Below are 23,407 nucleotides of genomic sequence, written 5' to 3'. Positions count from 1 at the left end.
CCCAGCAAGTACATCTGCAATTACCATGAGTGCCAGCCTGAAGGAATGGAGACGTTTTTTTGTTTTTTTTAAATAAAACTGAAATGTAGAAAAGACACGATTGGAGTGGATGTATTTGAATTAAGTCTGTGAGTGCGGCAACAAAAAGCCTGCTATACAATTTATTTGTGAAGGGGCCGGGCAGAGATTTGTATTTATCCATAAGGAGTGCCAGACATCAGCTATATATATATATATATATATATATATATATATATATATATATATATACATACACACAGAGAGAGAGACTCACACAGAGAGGGAATTATATAAATATAAGATCTCAAGGACTGTCTAACTGTATACTGCTGTGTACTTAACAAAATATGTCTTTAGTTCCTTTACATCTGGTTGTGATGTTGGTAGTTAGGTAAAAGTACAGAACGGACAGTAAGGGACAGCTTAGACCTCGTAAGAGAAATACACAGTGTCAGTGTCCCTTGATTTCACCACCACTGAAATTACTGCAGTTTCAACTTGTTTCAGCTGCATTATTTTATTGATTAGGGACTTGTCCTAAAGATGTAGGAGGATCTTCAGCCTTTTGTATTTGGTTCGGGAGGTTATATTATCTTTTATTACCCGCGTTGCAGTAGATTAAGCCTAAAAGTGGACAGTGTACTGTATTTTTATCTTTATGGCTCAAATCCGAAAATCAAAACCAGTGAGCATAATGGTCATCAAAAGTAACTGTATCTGAGGTCCTCTACATCCTCCTCTTTTTGTTATTTGTGATGGAATCTTAAGTGAGATACAATTTAATATATCAATTTGGGCCTTATCCTGGTTCATTCATTTGGACTTGCAAAGTATGCTTCCTGTGTTGTAGGTGGATAATTGATAAATGAGAGAAAGCTGTATGCTGCTGGGGCGTGTATTGCGTGCAGCTGAACGGCTTTTCGTCATTTGGCATGTTGATTGCCCGGGCGAATGCGGCCTGATCATGCGGTTGTCGATTCGCTGGTCAATGAAGCTTGAGACTTGCTTTTTTCTTAAGAGTGTTTTTGATGTGAGGAACTCCGATCGCTCGGAGACTCGTGCGAGGCGTACGCCCAGCACTACATGCACGCCCCGGTGAACGCCCAGTTTTGCCCACTTTTGTTGCCGCGCCCTGTGATACACCCACATTACGCCCACTGTGTTCGACTGTACACGGCTTAATTTTATTTGCTCGCTGTGTTTCGTCCGTGCACGGTGGTGTGTGGCCGCACATGCGCTGTGCGAGCGGTAAGCATGCACAGTGGGCTGAAAAAAGCAATCTGTCCGAATTCTTATCCGTCCGACTCAATCAGAATAAGGGCCTTTGTGGGTAGCAGCATCGATCTGTTTATATTTTAATGTCTTTTGAGCTTTCTTTAGATCTGCGAGACTGCTATAGTGGTTTGTCAGCTGAGCAGACTGTCTATCCTCTATCCTTATCCTCCATCATTCTATGTATGCTCTAGAACAGGGATGGTGAACCTTCGGCCCTCCAGCTGTTGTTGAACTATCCCAGCATGCCCTGCAACTGTTTTAGCATGGCCAAATAGCAAAACTGTAGCATGGCATCCTGGGATGTGTAGTTCAACAACAGCTGGAGGGCCAAAGGTTCCCCATCCCTGCTCTAGAACATCCGTGCTTTCATTGTAAAGGTTAAAGTGAACAGAAGGACAAATGTGTCATGTACTTGTGGTTAGGTGTGTTATCTTCCCTATATCTTGGCAAACCAGTCATGGTGGCATATATCATTTTGTTCCCTGCCTATGTTCCCGGAAGACTTGTTATGAATGAATCAAGGTATTGGGTAAAAGGGATGCTACAGTGTTCCAGAACTGGATGTAAACAGACAAACAATGGGGAGAGTGTTGTGGCCTCACGTGTCGCTAAGATACATCAATCTGCCTCTGAAAGGACAATAGAGCCGAGACAATAGTGTCATAGTCCCGTAAGACTGGCAGAATAGAGTCCCTGCTCTGGTTGCCACAGGCTGAACTGAAGACTGTTTGTACGCTACTGGTTCTCTTTCCAGTAGCACCTACTCACTTATTATTGTTTATTAACCTTTATGCAGCGCCTAAATATTACACAGCGCTTTAAAGAGAATATCCAATCATTCACATTGGTTCCAGAATACCTGGCCAAGGACTAAAGCTAAATAGATTGGCATAGAAATATTATATGTTGACTGTGGGCTGAGCCTTCAAGAGCGGTATCAAGAATACAAAAAGTAATGATATTATCTAGAAATGAATTTGGTCGGTATTACTAACTTGTTACATCTTGTTAGATATTACTGACATGTTATATGTATGTTAGCACTAATGTCATATTATCCTTCAGATCCTACAGCAGAGACACCTCTACATTTTCCACAGAGTGTGGCTAAACCTGGCTCAGGGGGAGATATAAACCAAATCCTGGAGAAGTTGACCCAAAACAAGATATTAGTATCTAGATATGATTTATCTAGAACATTCTATAGTATGAAAGAAGCTGATTGGATTATATGGAAAACTTCTCCACTTTATCTCTACCTGTTATTTTTCAAACCCAGCCTGTAACATGACAGTTAGGAGCCAATTGGCTGCCTGTTTATCACTCTCCATTTTATCACTTTTTAAAACTTGATCAATCTGTCCCTAATAGATTTGAACATCTCCCCCTTAGAGATAGGTAAAGCCCTGCCTTTAACCAAGCCCTAGGGGGTTACAGTATTATGTGAAGGCTTTTGGAAGCTTACCAATGGCTAGAGATGCAGGCCCCCATATTCTATCATCTTCCCTTTGGTGCCATAGCACCTACCGCACAAGGCTTATGACTCATATCTCTTGGAGTTAAACAACTGATTGTACTATTTAAACAGGGAGGGAATTTTGTTTCTAACACCTACAATGAGTAGAAAATTTCAACTATCTATGTATCATTGGTGTGTGCTTAATGCAGAAATATAATAGCCAATGTATTCATATTTAGTGCACTTTTAGTCCCGTCCAAGTCACATGAAGTTACAGATTGTCATTTTCCATTCATGACTCATGTGTACTCCTCAGCCTAATAGCGAAGTATGGTGTCTGGGACTACTGTGGACTCCTACGTTACTCCTCAGCCTAATAGCGAAGTATGGTGTCTGGGACTACTGTGGACTCCTACGTTCTACCACAGAGATAAGCGGGTCTCGTGAGTTCTACCACAGAGATAAATTACACTCCTGAGTTCTACCACAGAGATAAGCTGGACTTTTGAGTTCTACCACAGAGGCAAGCGGGTCTCCTGAGTTCTACCACAGAGAAAACCGGGACTTTTGAGTTCTACCACTGAGATAAGCGGGTCTCCTGAGTTCTACCACAGAGATAAGCGGGACTTTTGAGTTCTACCACAGAGATAAATTACACTCCTGAGTTCTACCACAGAGATAAGTGGGACTTCTGAGTTCTACCACAGAGACAAGTGGGACCAGGGCCAGATTAAAGCAGGGGTAAAAGGGGTCAGTACCCCTGGGCCGCCCTCTAGCTAGGGGCCTCCTGTGGTTGGCATGTATTTTTAAATATATATATATTTTTTTTTTTAGCTAAAGTTTTTGTGCATGGGAGTGGGGTAGTGCTGCAGCTTCACCTATCTGCCAATGTGACAATGATTAATGGTGCTGAGCATCGGGAGCCAAGGCACACTGACTGCACAAGTGTACAGTGCATTACTGGGAGTTGACTAAATCCCATGACACTTTGAACAAGAGGGCAGAGGCTCAGAGGTTTTTGCTGAGCTCTGATTGGTGGAGCTCATTACATGCTTCTCAGGCCCATGGAAGACAGCAGCAGCAGCAGCCTAGTCATGGGAGGGTTTTTAATCAGAGGCAGCACTGGGACTGTGAGGTCTCCTACAGTCCTACAGAGTAAAGGGCAGAGGGACAAACATAGGCTTTTCATGTGGTATGTATGTGTGTATATATATATATATATATATATATATATATATATATATATATATATATATATATATATCCCCTGCAGTTACCCATTGACCAAGTTTATACTGCCTTTACTCTGTGTTTTGACAGTGTAATATTCTCCAATGCAGTTTGTGGGCAGTAATGACAAGTGCAAGGGGGACCCCCTGTCTAAAGAGCCCCGGGCCCCCCGAAGGCTTAATCTGGTACTGAGTGGGACTCCTGAGTTCTACCACAGAGATAAGTGGGACTCCTGAGTTCTACCACAGAGATAAGTGGGACTCCTCAGTTCTACCACAGAGATACGTGAGACACCCTGAGTTCTACCAAAGAGATAGGTGGGACACCAAGTTCTACCACAGAGATAAGTGGGACTCCTCAGTTCTACCACAGAGATAAGTCGGACTCCTGAGTTCTAGCACAGAGATAAGTGGTGCACCTGAGTTCTTCCACAGAGCTAAGTGGGACACTCTTAATTCTACCACAAAAACAAGTGGGACACCTGAATTCTAGCACAGAGAAAAGGGGGACTCCTGAGTTTTACTGCAGAGATAAGTGTAATACCATGAGTTCTACCACAAAGGTAGTGGGACATTCTGAGTTCTAGCACAGAGATAAGTGGGACACCTGAATTCTACCACAGAGATAAGTGGGACTCCTGAGTTCTACCACAGAGATACGTGAGACACCCTGAGTTCTACCACAGAGATAAGTGGGACACCAAGTTCTACCATAAAGATAAGTGGGACACCAAGAGTTCTACCACAGAGATAAGTCGGACTCCTCAGTTCTAGCACAGAGATAAGTTGGTTTAGAGGTATTACATTTATAGAGGTGCACAAACACAATATTATATTTGTTCTTCATGAATATATTGCTGAATAAGAACAGATGGTTTAAATATTCTATCTTGGTTTGTCCAAGAACATGTGCTCACAGTTTTTATGATAATTATGCAAAGGATTTCTCTATTATTTTATTATTTTACTTTGTGAGAATATCCAATAAAATATAAAGTTGCTTAGTACAGAAAACCTTATTTCTACATATCTGCATTAATTGACAGGAGCAGGAAATGACTTTCTGTTTCCTGTGCCAAGGTAAAATGAAATACGAGCAATGGCTAAGGAACAGTACTTCTACTGTCCCAGCTAGCCAACATGGCGGGGTATTTACTAAGCTGAAACCTCTGGACAAGGCATCGTTCTATACATGCATTTTTATTTACTCATTAATAATTAATATGTCACTGTATTATGGCGCGTAGCCAAGGTAGATTACAGACTCTGATTCAGGTTTCTTCCTGCAGAATGTCAGTCTAGAATATACTTTTCCTGATTCTAAGAAGTCGAGCTGTTTGCCAAATCACCTACATCGTACGAGTAATTATTTTCTTTTTAATGTCACGCTTTAAATAATACCAAATCTGCAATGGTGCCAAGATTTATATTATTCGGGATTGATGGATGTAATTCTTTGAATAACAAATCTCTTATTTGCAATGTTCTGTAGAAATGTCCTGTAACGAGCACAAAATAGCACAAACACAATGTGTTGAAATGTGTCTGTGCCCATCTGTCACAGCAGTTACATAAAATGTTACTGAGCGTCTTGGGGGCAGCTATGTATAAGATATACAAATATGTTTCCATTGCTTTGTTCTTCTAAGAAGTGCGCCAAAGTTAGTAACAGTCGCAGTGGGGACCAGGGAAGAAGAAGAAGGAATTAGGGTGGTGTTGGGAGACAGCAGAACAATGCTGAGATATCATCACCACCCCCACCTCTGCAGCGCAGCCCCACACGTTGGAATCTGAAACTCCTCTGAAAATCTGACTTTTTATGGAGAAAAAAATGATAGACTGACATGTTTTAAATGTTTCTTATGTAAGCTGAGGGAATGCATGCCAGCTTGGTACAAAACAAGGCACTGTCAGCCTAGTCAGCCCTTAATCGGGTAGTGTCCCTTCTCCGAGGCCTCTATTTTCAACACTAAATAAGGGTAAATATTAAATAATATGAATTCTTTGCCAACACATTTCTAGATTTCAAAGTAGATTTAGTTAGTGGTTTGTTAGTATTGTAAAACTAGGTTGTTGGTTTTGGGGTGAGGTTTAGTGGTTCTTGTATTTTATTTTTTTATGGGACTCTGCAATAATACAACAATACACTATTTATTTTGCTTATGAATACCAGTTTTGTTTACAGTGGTGGAAATGATTTTTCACTTTATATTCAAACAAGGGGTCAGAAGAGGAGGTCAACGTATAAAGCCTTAACAAGCAATAATGTGGAGAGTGAGAAAGTACCAGCCAATCAGCTGCCATGTTACAGGCTGTGTTTGAGAAACGAGAGGAGCTGATTGGCTGGTACTTTATCAATCTACACTTTATCATTTGTTAAGGCTTAATACTGTACATTTGGCCCTATAGCTTGTATTTACCAAGATTTATCTGGTCATAAAAAAAATAAAAACAGATTATGTAACTTTCCCTTAGGTCTGTTCAGTTCTGAATCTGCATCTGTTTATAATCTATTCTGACATTGACCACTTTGTTTGGCTGTATAATGGGGCCTACACACGGAGCGATTTCAGGGCATTTTCTATGCGACCTGACTAGATCACTTAGAAAATCCCTCTACATCGACCCCGTGCATCACTGTTGCCCAGCGATTAATATCCAGATGAATCTAGTAAGATCGCTTGTCAGGGCCAATGTTCTTACCAGAGAACTCTGGTCCTGACAGATCACTCAGCACACAGCGCTACACTGAACAATCTTTATTTATTTATTTACAGTTTATTTTATAGCGCAGCAGATTCCGTTGCGCTTTACAATAGTAGCTAAATCTTGCTAAACGATGTGAGCGATATAACATCACTAGCACTTCCGCGGCTATTTCAAATGTCGTGCTGGCTCTGGAGCCATTTGGAGCTCGCGGCCGGCAGCTAATCATACAGTGGTGGTTCCTGATTGGCTGCCATACTGTAAGCTCTGAGCCAGCGTGACATTTGATAAAGTCACGGACCGGCATTGAGCCTCTGATACAGCTGGGTTTTCCTCTGCTCTGTCCTGCTGTTACAGCGAGCGAACAGCTCTGAGCCTGGTTGAACATTGTAATCCCCTGTGACAATTAGCACTGTAATCACCCATGGCAATGAGCATTTTAATCCCCTATGGCAGCGAGTATGTAATTCCTCCATGGCAATAAGCTTTGTAATCCAGTATTGTAATCCCCGTGGCATTGAGCATGAAACCCCTGGCTTTGAACATGAAGCCGCTTGCAATGAGCATGTAATCCCAGGCATTGAGCATGAAACCCCTAGCAATGAGCATGTAGGTAAACTGCAAATACATATATATAGTGCAAGTGGTATTACAGTGTATTGGGGGGGGGTTGCTGAAACTATTTTGGCTTGGGGAGTAAAATTTGAGCAGATCTCCCATTGTCATAATGGGACAGATGAACTAATATCTATCCACTTAATCACTTTCCAATGCTTTGTACATCTCCCCCTATAGCTGTGTTAAGGCCCATACACACTAGAAGTTATTGTTATCAATATCACTCAGAAAGGGGCTTATGAGCAATATTGATAACAATATCGGCTAGTGTGTATGCTTAATATCATTTACGATGCGCGACCGCCCCCATTGTTAACGAGCATCGCTATCTTCCAGACATGCAGCTCGATTTGGACAATATTGCTCATGTCGCTTGTGCACATTGTTCAGTGTGTGGCAGTGACAAATGACATACGCAATATTGACCTGTAGCCGCTGCCCGGTCCAGTGTCTCTGGTGGAGATTGTGCTCCAGGAGCACGGGTGGAGAGAGGGCGCCCCACAGACCTGGCGCCAGGGAGAACTGCAGTGGCGCCGGGTTGAGGAAGAACTTCAGCGGTGGTCAGTGACACCTGTAGCGGCTTTTGTGGAGAGAACAACTTGAGTTGCGGATGGGAAGAGCACAACTGTAGCAGCGGTCGGAGCAGTGGAGACCTGCAGCGACACCGGGGAGATGGATACATATGGCTGCGCCTGGCGCTTGGAAATGGAAACTCAAAGGAGAGAGTCATCTGCAGGAGAGCCATGTCCCGTTGAACGGGGGGGGGGTGCCTCTCCTCTCCCCTCCCCCCATCACCTCATCCCCTTTTGCACTGTCACCTAACCCCCTTGCCCCATCACTTCACCCCATCACCTTACACCCTCTCACCTCCCCTCTCTTACATGCCATCACCTACCCTCCTCTCATCCTCCACACCTCCCACCTCTCGCCCACCGTCACCTCACCCCCTTAGTAAGGTTCCAAAATCGCACATTATTGCATTTTTCAAAATCACATTTTTCTGGAAGAATTCTACCATTTAATGAGATGCGAATTCGCGGCATAAAAAGCAATATGGTGCAATTGTTTGTGATGAAAAGGTGCGAATTTTAGGACATGTGCGATTTTAGAGACATAGTAATGTGCATTTTATTTAAAAAAAAAAGTAAAACGCATGAGGTCCCTCCTCCTGAGCTGGTTCCAAAAATACGTTGGACAAAAAGCGTAGGGGTCCCTCGTATTTCTGAAACCAGCCCAGGACTCTTGGACCGTGGCTGGTCACATTCACATCCCATTAAATCTCACCCATAATCTTCTAGTGTGTATGGGCCTTTAAGTAAGTAAGTAAGTAAGTTTAATTTATATAGCGCACTTTCTCCAACAGGACTCAAGGCGCTTTACATACATTAAAAAACAATGCACATAATACTTTAAGGTCCTACTTTCTCTTCCTCCTCTCTTCCTCATTCTCTATATTCTGCATGTGTACATTGCTCCAGAATATGTTGGCACCATATAGAGTTCCCCCATTCTCATCCTAATCATTTATGTTCCAATGATTCCTAAATGTAAATAAAAAAATGGAAAAGTTTTAGAATTGTGTCCTAAGTATCAACCCAACATAGCCACATTTATATAATTATACACTTGGATTATAGCAATTTACGCCTCAGTGGACATGGGTTATGGGATTAGTTTCCATCTGCACTCCCAACTTTAAAGATATTGCAATAATCAGCCACAATAGCAAATGTTCCGGTCTGTTATTGTACAGCAACATCCATAATAAAACCATGGAATAGATTAATTGCAGCATGCAGAACGTTTGGGAATAATTACTTTGCTGCTGGGTCTGTTAATAGTACAATTTGGAGCCTTATAATGAAATGGAAAGAACAGAGTATTAGGCAGGATCATGTTGTCTTTTGTTGTTGCTTTAAAAGTATGTGACTGTGAATAAGGAATCCATAGAAACACCATATATATATATATATATATATATATATATATATATATATATGTGTGTGTGTGTGTGTGTGTGTGTGTGTGTGTATATATATATATATATATATATATAATATATATATATACATACACATATAATATATATATGGTCCCAGAGACGGAGAAACGTGTCAAACGCGTCAAATAATTTGCAGATCAATACAGTGCGCTCTGACTTTTGTCTAGTTTTTTCATGTTGTTTCAAATTTTTTGGGAGCAGCATAATAATTCCTTTATGCTGTGGTATTTTAATTAATAGTTAATTCACAACTCAAATTTAATATTTTTTTCCTTTGTGCCTAATATACTATATATTAGAATTACTATTAGAATTTGTTTTGAATCACTAATGTTCGGACATCCTATTGGTGGTGGAGTTACGGGATAGGAGTGCACTCTGTTTCTTTCTTGTTTTTTCTTTTCCCACTTCCCCCACTAACAGGGGGGAATAACAGAGTTGCCGCTCAAGTTCTATTAGTATAGCGCATTGAAGGGGTACCTCTCTTTTGTCCATATGTCCATATATATATATAGAGAGAGAGAGAGGCAAATAGAGTGCGCCTTCACTGATGTTACCACCACCAGACTTAATATAAGAGCAGTGACTGTCACTGTTACAAATAACTTAAAAATAATTTGTATAAATTTAATAAAATAAAGCAAAAAATCAGTAAAGTATTCTCAATTCATTTGATATGATGGTACAGTCCACTAATGCAGAAATCAACACCCCCTGCATGGTGGTTAACATCTATTTGCCTCAATCTCTCTTCCATTTTTTCCTCCGCTAACAGGGGAGACATATAGAGTTGCTGCCAATATATGATTGGTGCATTGAAGGGGTCTCTCTATATATCATGGAAACCCCCCATTACAAATCCTGTGTTTGCCCCTGTATGCCACTATTATCCGTGCCCAGGGCTATTTTTCTGCAGGCTCCAGCAGGAACTGTGGCCCTTATTCTAGTTCACTCTTTCTGACAAAATATTTCTCAGATGGACAAAACCATGTGCACTGCAGGTGAGGCAGGTGTAAAACCCCACCCAAATCTAATTATCTCTGCACAAGTAACACCTGCCTCACCTGCAGTGCACATGGTTTTGTCCATCTAAGAAATATTTTGTCAGAAAGAGTGAACTAGAATAAGGGCCACAGTTCCTGCTGGAGCCTGCAGAAAAATAGCCCTGTCCGTGCCCACCATGCATATCACATGATATGGCAAATTGCTTGATCCGTACATGCCTCTGCCCACTTACAACGCTGACATGCAAGAAACAATAGTTGCAACCTTGCAGTTTAACAGCCTTCAGTATTCTGTCATTCTTCTTTTGAAAGTATTTATTTTGGACATTGCTACTTGATATATTCAGTTTGTTACAGGGGTAAAGTGAGGATTAGATTTGGTTTATTTTTCCTTTTTTTCCCCACTATTATTATTTTTCTTAATTAGTCCATACCCCCAATAGGTCAGAGCAGACCATGGGAAAATACAAATCTATTTTCATTTTTAAATCCTTTATTTTATTTATTGTGATTGGTCCTGAGTCTTGGCTTATCCACTCCAGGTTAAGCTAAAGCAAACAGATCATCTTAAGATCTTTTTTCTATCAAATACCCAGTAGCTCTCATTGTGACTGAGGATCTCCGATGAGAGGGTATAGCAAGAAATTCTATATGTGATGCCCAGCTTTGCACTGAAGGCTATACAGCTGTGATCATAGGTCCAGGAGCCGTTAATGAAAGCCCAGTTCCAGATGTGTGGCCATCATCTTTACACACTGTGAAAACACAGGGCTTAGAATTAAAGCCTGCTTCTGACTTCTGACAAAACAAAGGGTGCAGACATCTATTGGATATTGTAAGATATATAAACATACAGGCAATAGCACTTTATTTACTTCATTTATCTTCCTAGGGTCTAGGTATGTGGGAAATGTGCATCAGGGGGATCCTGATGTGTGCACAATGGGACCCAACTAACCAGAGTGCTCAGGATAACCCACCTCTAATTAGTAGGGGCTTGCAATATGATTCCTGTATCCAAGGTATTTATACTTTCTTAAACTGTTTAGGGGGGATTCAATCTGTGGTGATGTTTCCGAAAGACAATTTTTTGGGCGAGTTTATACTCGACCTATTTAATCCCGTGCCAATGTTTTGACTGTTAGGGAAATCGGCACAGTCAGAAAACTCATGGATCAGGGAATTACACGCCGATCTATGATTTTTAGTCGAAAACGCGTTCATTTTTGACTGTTTCCCGCAAAGTCGAATCTGTATCAGCAGAAAAGCCAGCAGAAAACTGCTGCATTGAATAGGTATGTCCAGATTTGTCAGATTTCACTCAATTTCCTGGCCCGATCCATCGAAATCAGGTGAAATTGCATAGATGCCAAAATTGCATTGTGTATGGGGGCCTTAAATCAGGCCAGTAAAGCTTCTTTAATGGGCATTTTCCAATTCATATAGTTTTATCTGACTACATTTTTGTAATTGCACATTGCGTTTGTTGTGCAAATACAACGTTTCACTTGGGACACATCTCTCACACAAGTGACCCGGCGCTTGGGACACATCTCTCGTACAAATGACCCGGCGCTTGGGACACATCTCTCGCACAAGTGACCCGGCGCTTGGGACACATCTCTCGCACAAGTGACCTGGTGCTTGGGAGACTTCTCTCACACAATTGACCCGGCGCTTAGGACACATCTCTCGCACAAGTGACCCGGCGCTTGGGACACATCTCTCGCACAAGTGACCCGGCGTTAGGGACACATCTCTCGCACAAGTGACCCGGCGTTTGGGACACATCTCTCGCACAAGTGACCCGGCGCTTGGGACACATCTCTCGCACAAGTGACCCGGCGCTTGGGACACATCTCTCGCACAAGTGACCCAGCACTTGGGACACATCTCTCGCACAAGTGACCTGGTGCTTGGGAGACTTCTCTCACACAAGTGACCCGGCGCTTGGGACACATCTCTCGCACAAGTGACCCGGCGCTTGGGACACATCTCTCGCACAAGTGACCCGGCGTTTGGGACACATCTCTCGCACAAGTGACCCGGCGTTTGGGACACATCTCTTGCACAAGTGACCCAGCGCTTGGGACACATCTCTCGCACAAGTGACCCGGCGCTTGGGACACATCTCTCGCACAAGTGACCCAGCACTTTGGACACATCTCTCGCATAAGTGACCCGGCGCTTGGGACACATCTCTCGCACAAGTGACCCGGCGCATGGGATACATCTCTCGCACAAGTGACTCGGCGCATGGGATACATCTCTCGCACAAGTGACCCGGCGCTTGGGACACATCTCTCGCACAAGTGACCCGGCGCTTTGGACACATCTCTCGCAGAAGTGACCCGGCGCTTGGGACACATCTCTCGCACAAGTGACCCGGCGCTTGGGACACATCTCTCGCACAAGTGACCCGGCGCTTGGGACACATCTCTTGCACAAGTGACCCGGCGCTTGGGACACATCTCTCGCACAAGTGACCCGGGGCTTGGGACACATCTCTCACACAAGTGACCCGGCGCTTGGGACACATCTCTCGCACAAGTGAACCGGCGCTTGGGACACATCTCTCGCACAAGTGACCCAGCACTTGGGACACATCTCTCGCACAAGTGACCTGGTGCTTGGGAGACGTCTCTCACACAAGTGACCCGGCGCTTGGGACACATCTCTCGCACAAGTGACCCAGCACTTGGGACACATCTCTCGCACAAGTGACCTGGTGCTTGGGAGACTTCTCTCACACAAGTGACCCGGCGCTTGGGACACATCTCTCGCACAAGTGACCCGGCGCTTGGGACACATCTCTCGCACAAGTGACCCAGCACTTGGGACACATCTCTCGCACAAGTGACCTGGTGCTTGGGAGACTTCTCTCACACAAGTGACCCAGCGCTTGGGACACATCTCTCGCACAAGTGACCCGGCGCTTGGGACACATCTCTCGCACAAGTGACCCAGCATTTGGGACACATCTCTCGCACAAGTGACCCGGCATTTGGGACACATCTCTCGCACAAGTGACCCGGCGCTTGGGACACATCTCTCGCACAAGTGACCCGGCGCTTGGGACACATCTCTCGCACAAGTGACCCGGCGTTTGGGACACATCTCTCGCACAAGTGACCCGGCGCTTGGGACACATCTCTCGCACAAGTGACCCGGCGCTTGGGACACATCTCTCGCACAAGTGACCCAGCGCTTTGGACACATCTCTCGCATAAGTGACCCGGCGCTTGGGACACATCTCTCGCACAAGTGACCAGGCGCTTGGGACCGGTTTTCTAGACTTTCATTTGTTTTACGTTTCGTAAATCTCTTCATCTGGTTTTCATGTGAGCCAACTGCATAAATTCCGGATGTAAAATGCTAATCCACCAGCGGCTCCTACATTAAACACAAACTCTTACAGCTTCAAACCCCAGCAGCTTTTTAAGGTTTGCACTATCCAAACAGGCAATGATCAAACGCACATAACCTAGAGCCTCAAACTTTTTTCCTTGTTATTCTTCATTTTTCGTAAAGTCCAGCAATTTACTGGCTGCTGATGGAGTCATCGGGTTTCACAATGCGGTAGTATTCCACCAAATTGTCCTGGTATTGCTTCATGTATGGGGCCTGAACAAGTAGCATACGCAGTACAAAAAATGAGTTTGGAACCAGTTTGACAAAACAATGTATTGCTTTGCTGCAGCCTATGTAGCATCTGTGTAATGTGCCTTTTAGTGCCTCAAGTCAAATGAAAAGTTCATGTAGTGAAACATAATACAACTGCTGTCATTGACAGGGGGGACGGAAAATACCCACTGTTGTGAAATCTCCAGAGATGGCCTCACACTATAAAGACAGCAGACAAGTCATGATGTGGATGGTACTGAACAAAGGACTATGGGAGTTATTCTGGTTCACTCGCAAAGGCAAATTCCTTCTCAAATGGACAAAACCATGTGCACTGCAGGTGGGGCAGATGTAACTTGTGCAGAGAGAATTAGATTTGGGTGGTTTTTTTTTCAAAGTGAGATCTATATTGCAGTGTAAAAATAAAGCAGTCAGTATTTTCCCTGCACAGAAACAAAATAACTCCCCCAAATTATGTAACATCTGCCCCACCTGCAGTGCACATGATTTTGCCCATTTTGAGAACCATTTTGTACTGCGAACAGATCCAGACAAGGGGCCTTATTCTGATTCACACCTTCTGGCAAATTCCTTCTTAGATGGACAAAACGTGTACTGCAGGGGGGCAGATGTAAAATGTGCAGAGAGAATTAGATTTGGATGAGTTATTCGCCTATATATATATATATATAGTCACGTTGCTGGTGATTCGGATGATGCACTCTGGGGGTTATTTTGGTTCACTCTTTCTGACAAATTCCTTCTTAGATGGACAAAACCATGTGCACTGCAGGTGGGGCAGATGTTACTTGTGTAGAGAGAATTAGATTTGGGTGAGTTATTTTGTTTCTGTGCAGGGTAAATACTGGCTGCTTTATTTTTACACTGCAATATAGATCTCACTTTAAAGTAAAACCCCACCCAAATCTAATTCTCTCTGCACAAGTAACATCTACCCCACCTGCAGTGCACATGGTTTTGTCCATCTAAGAAGAATTTTGCCAGAAGGAGTGAACCAGAATAAGGCCCTAGGTGCTTAGATTTGGCAGCAGAAAGATATTCCTGGATATTATATGAAAATATTGGTGTATAAGGATCAGTCCAGGTACTTTGTAACTGCCCCTGGGTGATTTTGCTATCCATCTACTATTTATGTATTGGGTGTATAATGTTTTGTGGTCTCTTTTTTTATATAAATGTAGGATGTTTTACTACTGTAAAGGTGCATACACATGATGTGATTTTGGCTTACAATTTTGACAATATTTTAAAAATCATAATTAATGTCAGCCAAAATCGCAGTGTTTGTACTGCTTGCAATCATTATGCGCTGACCGCGCAAGGTCACTATCGCAAGTAAAAATAGAGTGGAAAGCAAGACTACAGCGATAGGCCAAATCGCACATTGGACCTTCTTCAGGTCCATTGGCTAGTGGCGCTTTTTCGCACAGGGACCGATGTTTCTTCTATACGCATGCGGCATGTGCTTGTTGCGTGCCGCCACAAGAAGAGATTGTGGGTGGGGGCAGAGAGGGGTGTGAGGCGACGGGCTGCCCCATTACCATATGGAAACGCCCAGTGTTCTCATGGTAATGAGGCATGACGGACAGGTGGGGGGCGGGCAGCTGACATCACCAGATGTCAGCTGCCCCCCTACTTCCCCCCGAGCAGACACGCATCTGTAAGGTTGCTCTGAGGCAACCTTACATAAGCGTGAGCCTTCGCCATCATTTGATGGCTGTCAATCAGGCAGCATGTGCCCATGCAAATTAAAAATTTGCCGAAGATGCTTGCTGCGGGGGTTTGCACATGCGCATTATCACCTATGCACATGCGCAGACCCCCACCATCGGGGACGAGGATGAATTTGGACAGCTCTCAATTTGCCCCTATGTCAGCTGCAAATGGTATGCCTGGAAAGCGTTGTACATGTTTTTTTTGTCTGCGTGCCCTGCATGTTTATTGATGCACCCTGACTGAACCAAATTTATTTTCCTGTGTGGGACCTCCCGTTACAGTATGGTAGGTGGCCTACTTTATGGCTGTCCTTGTGGCCACCCCCCCCCCCCCCCCCCCCCCCCCCCACGTGCAATGTGTGTTTCATTTGGGGCCTAATTCTAGTTCACTCTTAGAGGAAAATTCCTTCTCAAATGGACAAAACCATGTGCACTGCAGGTGGGGCAGATGTAACTTGTGCAGAGAAAGTTAGATTTGGGTGGGGTTTTTCTTCAAAGTGAGATCTATATTGCAGTGTAAAAATAAAGCAGTCAGTATTTTCCCTGCACAGAAACAAAATAACTCACCCAAATCTAATTCTATCTGCACCTGTTACATCTGCCCTGCAGTGCACATGGTTTTGTCCATCTGAGAAGGAATTTGCCTCTAAGAGTGAACAAGAATAAGGCCCTTGGTCCCATGGACCTCTGCCAATGGGGGAGGGGGGGTGTGGTCGCGGGAGAAGACCAGCATTCTGGGAGGCTTGCCCCTCTTTCCGGGGGGCAGGGAGGGGGACCCGGTTTACGGGACCATCAGTATGGTCAGTCTTTACTGCCCATGTGCTGGAAATGTGTGCAAATCTGAATCTCCCATGGCTGCTTGTGATGAGTTCTGCAGCACGTGCAGTGCCTAAGTACGCAAGATACGCTCCGCAGGAAGGCCTGTGTTCCACTCTACCTGAGCCCCATTGTCATACAGTATTAATCAGTAAGGTGACAGAAAAATATGCTTTGTATATACAGTATTACTTTTGTATCAATGAGTATGCGTATCTTGCAAAGTCATATTGTAACGTTTATTACTTCTAAAAAACATCACCGAACCCCGAAATGGAGAAGAAATAGGTGACTGGCTCCCCTAGATTAGGCAGGTACAAATGAATGGCAGAATCCTGAACAATGTAAATGTAATTATGTTCTGCAGCTGTGATATCTGAGCTCATAATTATCCTGCCACAGTGTCAGAGGCATCAGACTGTGAACGTAATGAAGTCAGCGATTATGATGTCAGAATCATTATAAAAGCCTCTTTCAGGATTACATAAACAGGAGTATACCAAGCGGGGTTTTTTTAATTTGCAAATGTTTTCAGAGGAAAATGTGAGAAAAAGTATATTTTTCCTAGCTGAAAGTGAGCATGGAATTGTGAGGATACTTTGGTACAAGGGTCTTCATTGTGCCGGGTTTAGTAAATCACTGACGAACGAGACTGTTTGCTAATGTAACTATTCAGGCTACACATCTGACTGGATCTTCCCTACACAACAATAGGTGGAGTGCTTTTTATTGAGGTCATTTACAGTATATACTGAGTTTAGTGATTGCACAGTATATCATATGTATGATCAGGTCACTTGTATAAGGTAGGCAGTGGTGTAGCTAGGTTCCACGGTGCCCGGAGCAAGGGCATGTTTCGCGCCCCCCCCCCCTGATTTGTAGTAGGTGGGACCCTTGCGTGGCGAAAAGGGGCACAGCCTAACATTATACCACGCACCGTAATGCCCATTGCACATTTTAGCTAACTTTGTAATACCCATTACACATAAAGACACATGCCATAATGCCCATTACACATAAGGCCACACATGATGCCCATGATTGGTGGTGTGGGTGGGGGAGTGGTGGGTGCCGAGTTACTGCAGTTATCAGAGGGGCAGATGTGGGGTAGGTGCAGGTATGGGAGCATAATACAGACACAGCTGTGGTAATGGAGAGGCTAGAGCAGTGGTCTCCAACTTTATTTGAGTGTGAGCTACTCGAGATAAAAAAAAAAAAAGACAAAAAAAACCCTCCCGGAGAGCTACTAAAATGTATCCAATACTATGCCGCACACCATAATGCCCCTACACAATATGCTGCACAGTGTAATGCCCCTGCACAATATCCTGCACACATTATGCTACACCACAATGCCAACCACAGTAAAACTTCTAATAAATTGCAAATTACCTTCTTAGTGGCAGGGGTCAATACTCGTTGCCCAGGAGTCAATACTCATTGCACAGGGGTTAATGTCCATTGCCAGGGGTTAATGTTCATTGTCAGGGGTTAATGTTCATTGCCAAGGGGTTAATGTTAGTTGCCAAGGGGTTATGTCTGTTGCCAGGGGTTAATGCTTGTTGCCAAGGGGTTATGTCCATTGCCATGCCTCCCCTTCCCAGTCCCCCCAGTGATGGGAGGCTTGCTGACACTAACCGCGTCGGGCTGACACCCAGCCTCTGACACTCACCGCACAGGGATGGCCACTCCAGGCTGCCGGGAGACATTGTACTGCGGCGGTCTGGCCAATACCCAGCCACTGACACTGTGTGGGGCTGGCCGCTCCAGACTGCCGGGAGCTAGTGTGCTGTGGCTGCCAGGAGGATACTCTGCGCGGGGCAGGGTCTGGCTGCTCCATGCCCCCTTCGCCCTCCTCTGTATCTGCGCCTGAGGGAGCACACAGCGCTGCAGTGCTGTGTTTCCTGTCAGACGCTAGAGGTCAAATATGACCTCCAGCGTCTGTCTCCTCGGAAGTGAGGAGTGTGTGTGCACTGTGCAGGGGAAGGCGGCAGGCAACGGACACACAGGAGGGCGGGCGGACGGATGGACACACGGGAGGGCGCAGGAGGGCACAGTGGTAGAAGGCTGCCCTGGGGAGCGGGCGAGCAGGGCGGGGGAGCCGGTGGCAGAGCTCCGGCGCCAGGTGACATGTCTGCGCCCGGAGCATGTGCTCCACCGGCTCCACCCTAGCTACGCCTCTGAAGGTAGGGATGTGCACCGGCTACTTTCGCATTTTGGGTTTTGAGTTCTGATTACCTTCAGGTTTTGAGTTCTAATGGGTTTTGTCAAAACACCCCCTAAACGTTTGGGTTTTAATCGCACAATTTTTTTTTTTTTAGTTGCTCCTACGCTATATTAACCTCAATAACATTCATTTCCACTCATTTCCAGTCTATTCTGAACACCTCACAAAATAGTTTTTAGGGCAAAAGGTTGCACCGAGGTAGCTGGATGACTGTGATAAGCCACACAAGTGTATGGCACAAACACGCGGCTCATCTAGGAGTGGCACTGCAGCTGCAGACAGGATGGCAGTTTAAAAAACCAAGCCCCAAAAAGACCCCTATCTGGCTTAATCGTGTTTACCACCAGCCGAGGAGCAGTGGGAGATTCGTGCAGCAATGCAATAGCTGCACTGCGGAGCTGCAAAGGAGTGGAACCTACTGACCAGATATAACCAGGCGACGACCAGTCAAGGAGCAGTGGGTGATTCGTGCAGCACTGTTGTTCTGCAAGTGTGTATCTGTTTTTGTCAGTTTAATATCCAATAAGACCACTATCTGGCTTGATCTTGTTTACCACCAGCCTAGGAGCAGTGGGCGATTCGTGCAGCAATTAATGATTTTCAGCAGTGGGATTGGTCAGCTCTGTGATTATTACCACTTGAGCGCAAACAGTTGTATGTGATTAAAGACGACTCCACTTATCTCACATATCAATGACTCTCAGCAGTGGGATTAATGAATGGTAATGCAAGATGGAATTGTCCTTGGGCCCTCCCACCCACCCTTATGTTGCGGAAATAGGACATGCCCACTTTAACAAACCAAACATTTCAGCGACAGCACCTACAAAACTGTGGCTGAAATGATTGGTTTGTTTGGGCCCCCAGACAAAAAAAAAATTCATATGTCCCTGTATAAACTGGCTCTACAGAGACAAGATGTCATCATCACTCGTCATCCTCCTCCTCTGATTTCTCGCCCCCCTTCAGTGTGTACTTCCTCATCCTCACAGATTATCAATTCGCTGGACTCCACAATCACAGGTCCCATTATAATCTCTGGAGGCAATTCCTGGTCTTCATTGAATAATTGATCATTCATTTTTATAAACATCATCTTCTCCACATTTTGTGGAAGCAACCTCCTTTGCCGCTCACTGATCCGGTTCCCCGCTGCACTAAAAACTCTTTCTGAGTACACACTGGAGGGGGGACAACTCAGGTAAAATAGAGCCAGTTTGTACAGGGGCTTCCAAACTGCCTTTTTTCCTGCCACTACAGATAAGGACTGTCTGACATCTCTACTTGGATGCTGTCAGCAAAGTAATCCCCCACCATTTTTTCAATGGTGACAGCATCCAATGCAGCAACAGTAGATATGTCAGCAATCGTTGGCAGGTCCTTTAGTCAGGACCAGATGTCCAAACTCCCTCCTGCCTGCCCTGCATCCCCGCCAACGAGTTGTGGGGGAAATCGCAGCTGTTTCCTCGCAGCCACATTTGTAGGAGAAAATGAAGGAGGAGCTGTGGCGGTGTCACAGTCCCCTTTAGATGACAATCTCCTGACCAACAGGTCTTTGCACCTTTGTAGACTTGTGTCCGCCGGAAACAGCGACACAACATACACTTTAAACCGAGGATCGAGCACGGTGGCCACAATGTATTCCTCTGACTTTAACAGACTGACCACCCTCGTGTCCTGGCAAAGCGTATGGAGGGCTTCATCCACAAGAGCTACATGCTTTGCGGAATCGCAGTGCTTTAGCTCCTCCTTCACTTTCTCCAGCTGCTTCTGCAACATCCTGATCAGGGGAATCACCTGACTCAAGCTGGCAGTGTCGGAACTGACTTCACGTGTGGCAAGTTCAAATGGCTGGAGAATCTTGCACAACATGGATATCAGCCACCACAGCCGCTCCTCTGCCTATGTTGTAGGTGGCCGTGTAGGCTTGAATTACCTTTTGCTGCTCCTCCATCCTCTGCAGCATATAGAGGGTGGAGTTCCAGTGCATCACCACCTCTTGTTTAAGCTGATGGCAGGGCAGGTTGAGGAGTTTTTGCTGCCACTCCAGCCTTCGGCAGGCAGTGGCAGAATGCCGAAAGTGTACGGAAATTTTGCAGCCACATGCATCTCCTGCACACTCCTGTCACTTCTGATTAAATGCTGGACCACCAAATTTATTGTGTGGGCAAAACATGGCACGTGCTGGAAATTGCCCATGTGTAATGCCCGCACAATGTTACTGGTGTAGTCCGACACCACAAATCCCCAGGAGAGTCTACTGGGGGGGAGGGGGGGTGGGTGGTAAGCCACTGGGAGATGATTTCCCTCAGTTTCTCAAAGAGGTTGTTGGCATTGTGCCTTTGCCTGAAACCGGTGATACACAGCGTAGCTTGCCTTGGAAAGAGCTGGCGTGCAGGAGATGCTGCTGCGGAAGGCGATGCATCTAACCAGTGGGCTGTCACAGTCATATAGTCCTTAGTTTCCTCTGATCCCCTTGTACACAAGTGGACAGTGGGTACAGTCGCATTTTTCAGGGCACTGAGGACACTTTTTCTGACATCTCTGTATCGGGTATCGCCTGCCTAGTGAAGTGGAATCCAGAGGGGATTTGGTACCGGGGACACAATACCTCCATCAACCATCTAAATCCCACTCCACTGATGGCGGACACCGGACGCAGGTCTAACACCAACATAACTGTCAAGGCCGCAGTTATCGACTTTGCCATAGGATGACTGCTGTCGTATTTCGTCCTCATGGCAAGCGACTGTTGGATGGTCAATTGCTTAGTGAAAGACGTAGCGGTCTTACGACGTCCCATCTGGGATGATGACCGACTCCCAGCAGCAACAGCAGCAGCAGCAGTAGTAGGGTTAGCGTTGCAGGATCCTCCGGAGGAATCCCTGATAGAAGAGGAGTCACTCATGCAGGTGACATGGCCTGCAGCACTCCCCCCAATCCGGATCGAGGAGGAAATTGATGAGGAGGGAGGGTTGGCTTCCTCTGTATGGGTGGAAAGGGGGAAGGGTCCACAGACCTTTTGTTGTCCAGGGCCCCCACAGACCTTAATCCGGCCCTGCTGCATATACTTATCCCTGTTTTGATGAATGTGTATATTTGCGCATAAGACAGAACATGACTGACTGTATGTTTGCTACCAGTCCTCGGGTGGGATGCTCTAACATCCGCCGCCCCTTACTGCCCCCCCCCCCTGCCGGCTACCGCTTCGACGCTTATTGCATATGCGATTAGTAAAGCAAAGGACAGCTTCTTGCATTAAGACCTGTCCTTTGCAATGCGGTGCCGTCCCTGGACTTCCAGGTCTGTGCATTTGCAGAGTAACAATGCCGGCTGCGGGGCATGCTAGGAGGGATCTGTATTGTATCCCTCACACAGCGCTGCGGAGAGAAGCCCATAGGCTTCTATAGGGTATGAGCTGGCAATATCCTCCGCATTGCTGACTTGGCGTGCGGGAATTAGAGCATGCAAAAATGTGGGAAAACTCAGTTAATGGGGTTTTTACTGCATTTTTGCTTTAGAGCATCTTCCCCTTATTAGCGGTGAGCAGATCCGGAAACAAGGTCAGGCAAAGGGGACACCCAATGCACCAAATTGCCATATCCCCACCCATCTGCCCATCCGCCTGGATTCCTGGCAGGGAACCTACTCTAAAACACTCGGGTAACCCCCCTGGGCCCCGTCATCTGTCTGGCTAGCCATACTAATGAGTTTAGTGACATCACACAACACAGCGAACCACATATTGCACAATGCTGAGCCCTCCTATCTGCCATACCCTATTATATTGCATACTGAATATTACCTGTTTTATGTTTTTATAATAATAAATTACACATTCAATATGCAATGTAATAAAAAATCATCTGGTCAAGGGGGCCCCAGAGATATCAGTGGGTCACAAGCTTTCTGTTACTGCCGCTGGCTGTGAGTACATGCACCAATCTGATACTAGTGTATGTCCAAATATATACGCGTCCATATAGGGGGCTATTAATATAAACATACAATTTGATGGGTGATAAAAAGCACTGAGCTAGATTGTCTGCCCATTTTGTGATCGTATAATAATCTAAAAACCTATTTGTGGTCTCATGCATGTTTACATTGCTCTTTTCCATTGTATTAGCATCTACCACCTCTGCTGAGAGGCTTTTCCCCTTGTCCACTACTCTTTTACTGTAAAGTGATTTTCCTCAATTTTCCCCTCAGCACATGTCCTCTTGTTCTAATACTTCTCTTCCTTTGAAGAATGCTTCCTTCCTGGATCTCGTTAAAACCTTTGATATATTGGAATTTTCTATCATGTCCTCAAGGCATGCATTACCCGCACTGAACTTGCCTACATGCCCCCTTTGCACCCCAATTCTATTTCTTTGGTAGTAAGTGTGGTAGTAACTAATATGAGTATCCAGTCAACTAATGCAGAGGTTCATGTGGGTGAAAGCGGAAGCCTGTGCTGGCCCTTGATTTTACGCCAGCCACAGACAAATCTGCCCTTGCACCATCCTCATGCTACCATAGGTGCGTTCTGTATTATCATAGTCGCTAGGAATACAAGGGGAGATGTAGGAACCATAGATAAAAGAGTGAAGAAGAGCCGGTGCAGAAGACCATGGCAACCAATCAACTCTAAAGTAACATTTATCAATTCCATTCTATAAAATTCTACGTAGCAGCTGATTGGTTG

This window comes from Crinia signifera, chromosome 6 (genome assembly GCF_055691185.1).
Source record: "Crinia signifera chromosome 6, ASM5569118v1, whole genome shotgun sequence".
NCBI lineage: Eukaryota > Metazoa > Chordata > Amphibia > Anura > Myobatrachidae > Crinia > Crinia signifera.
This window is presented reverse-complemented; position numbering follows the sequence as displayed.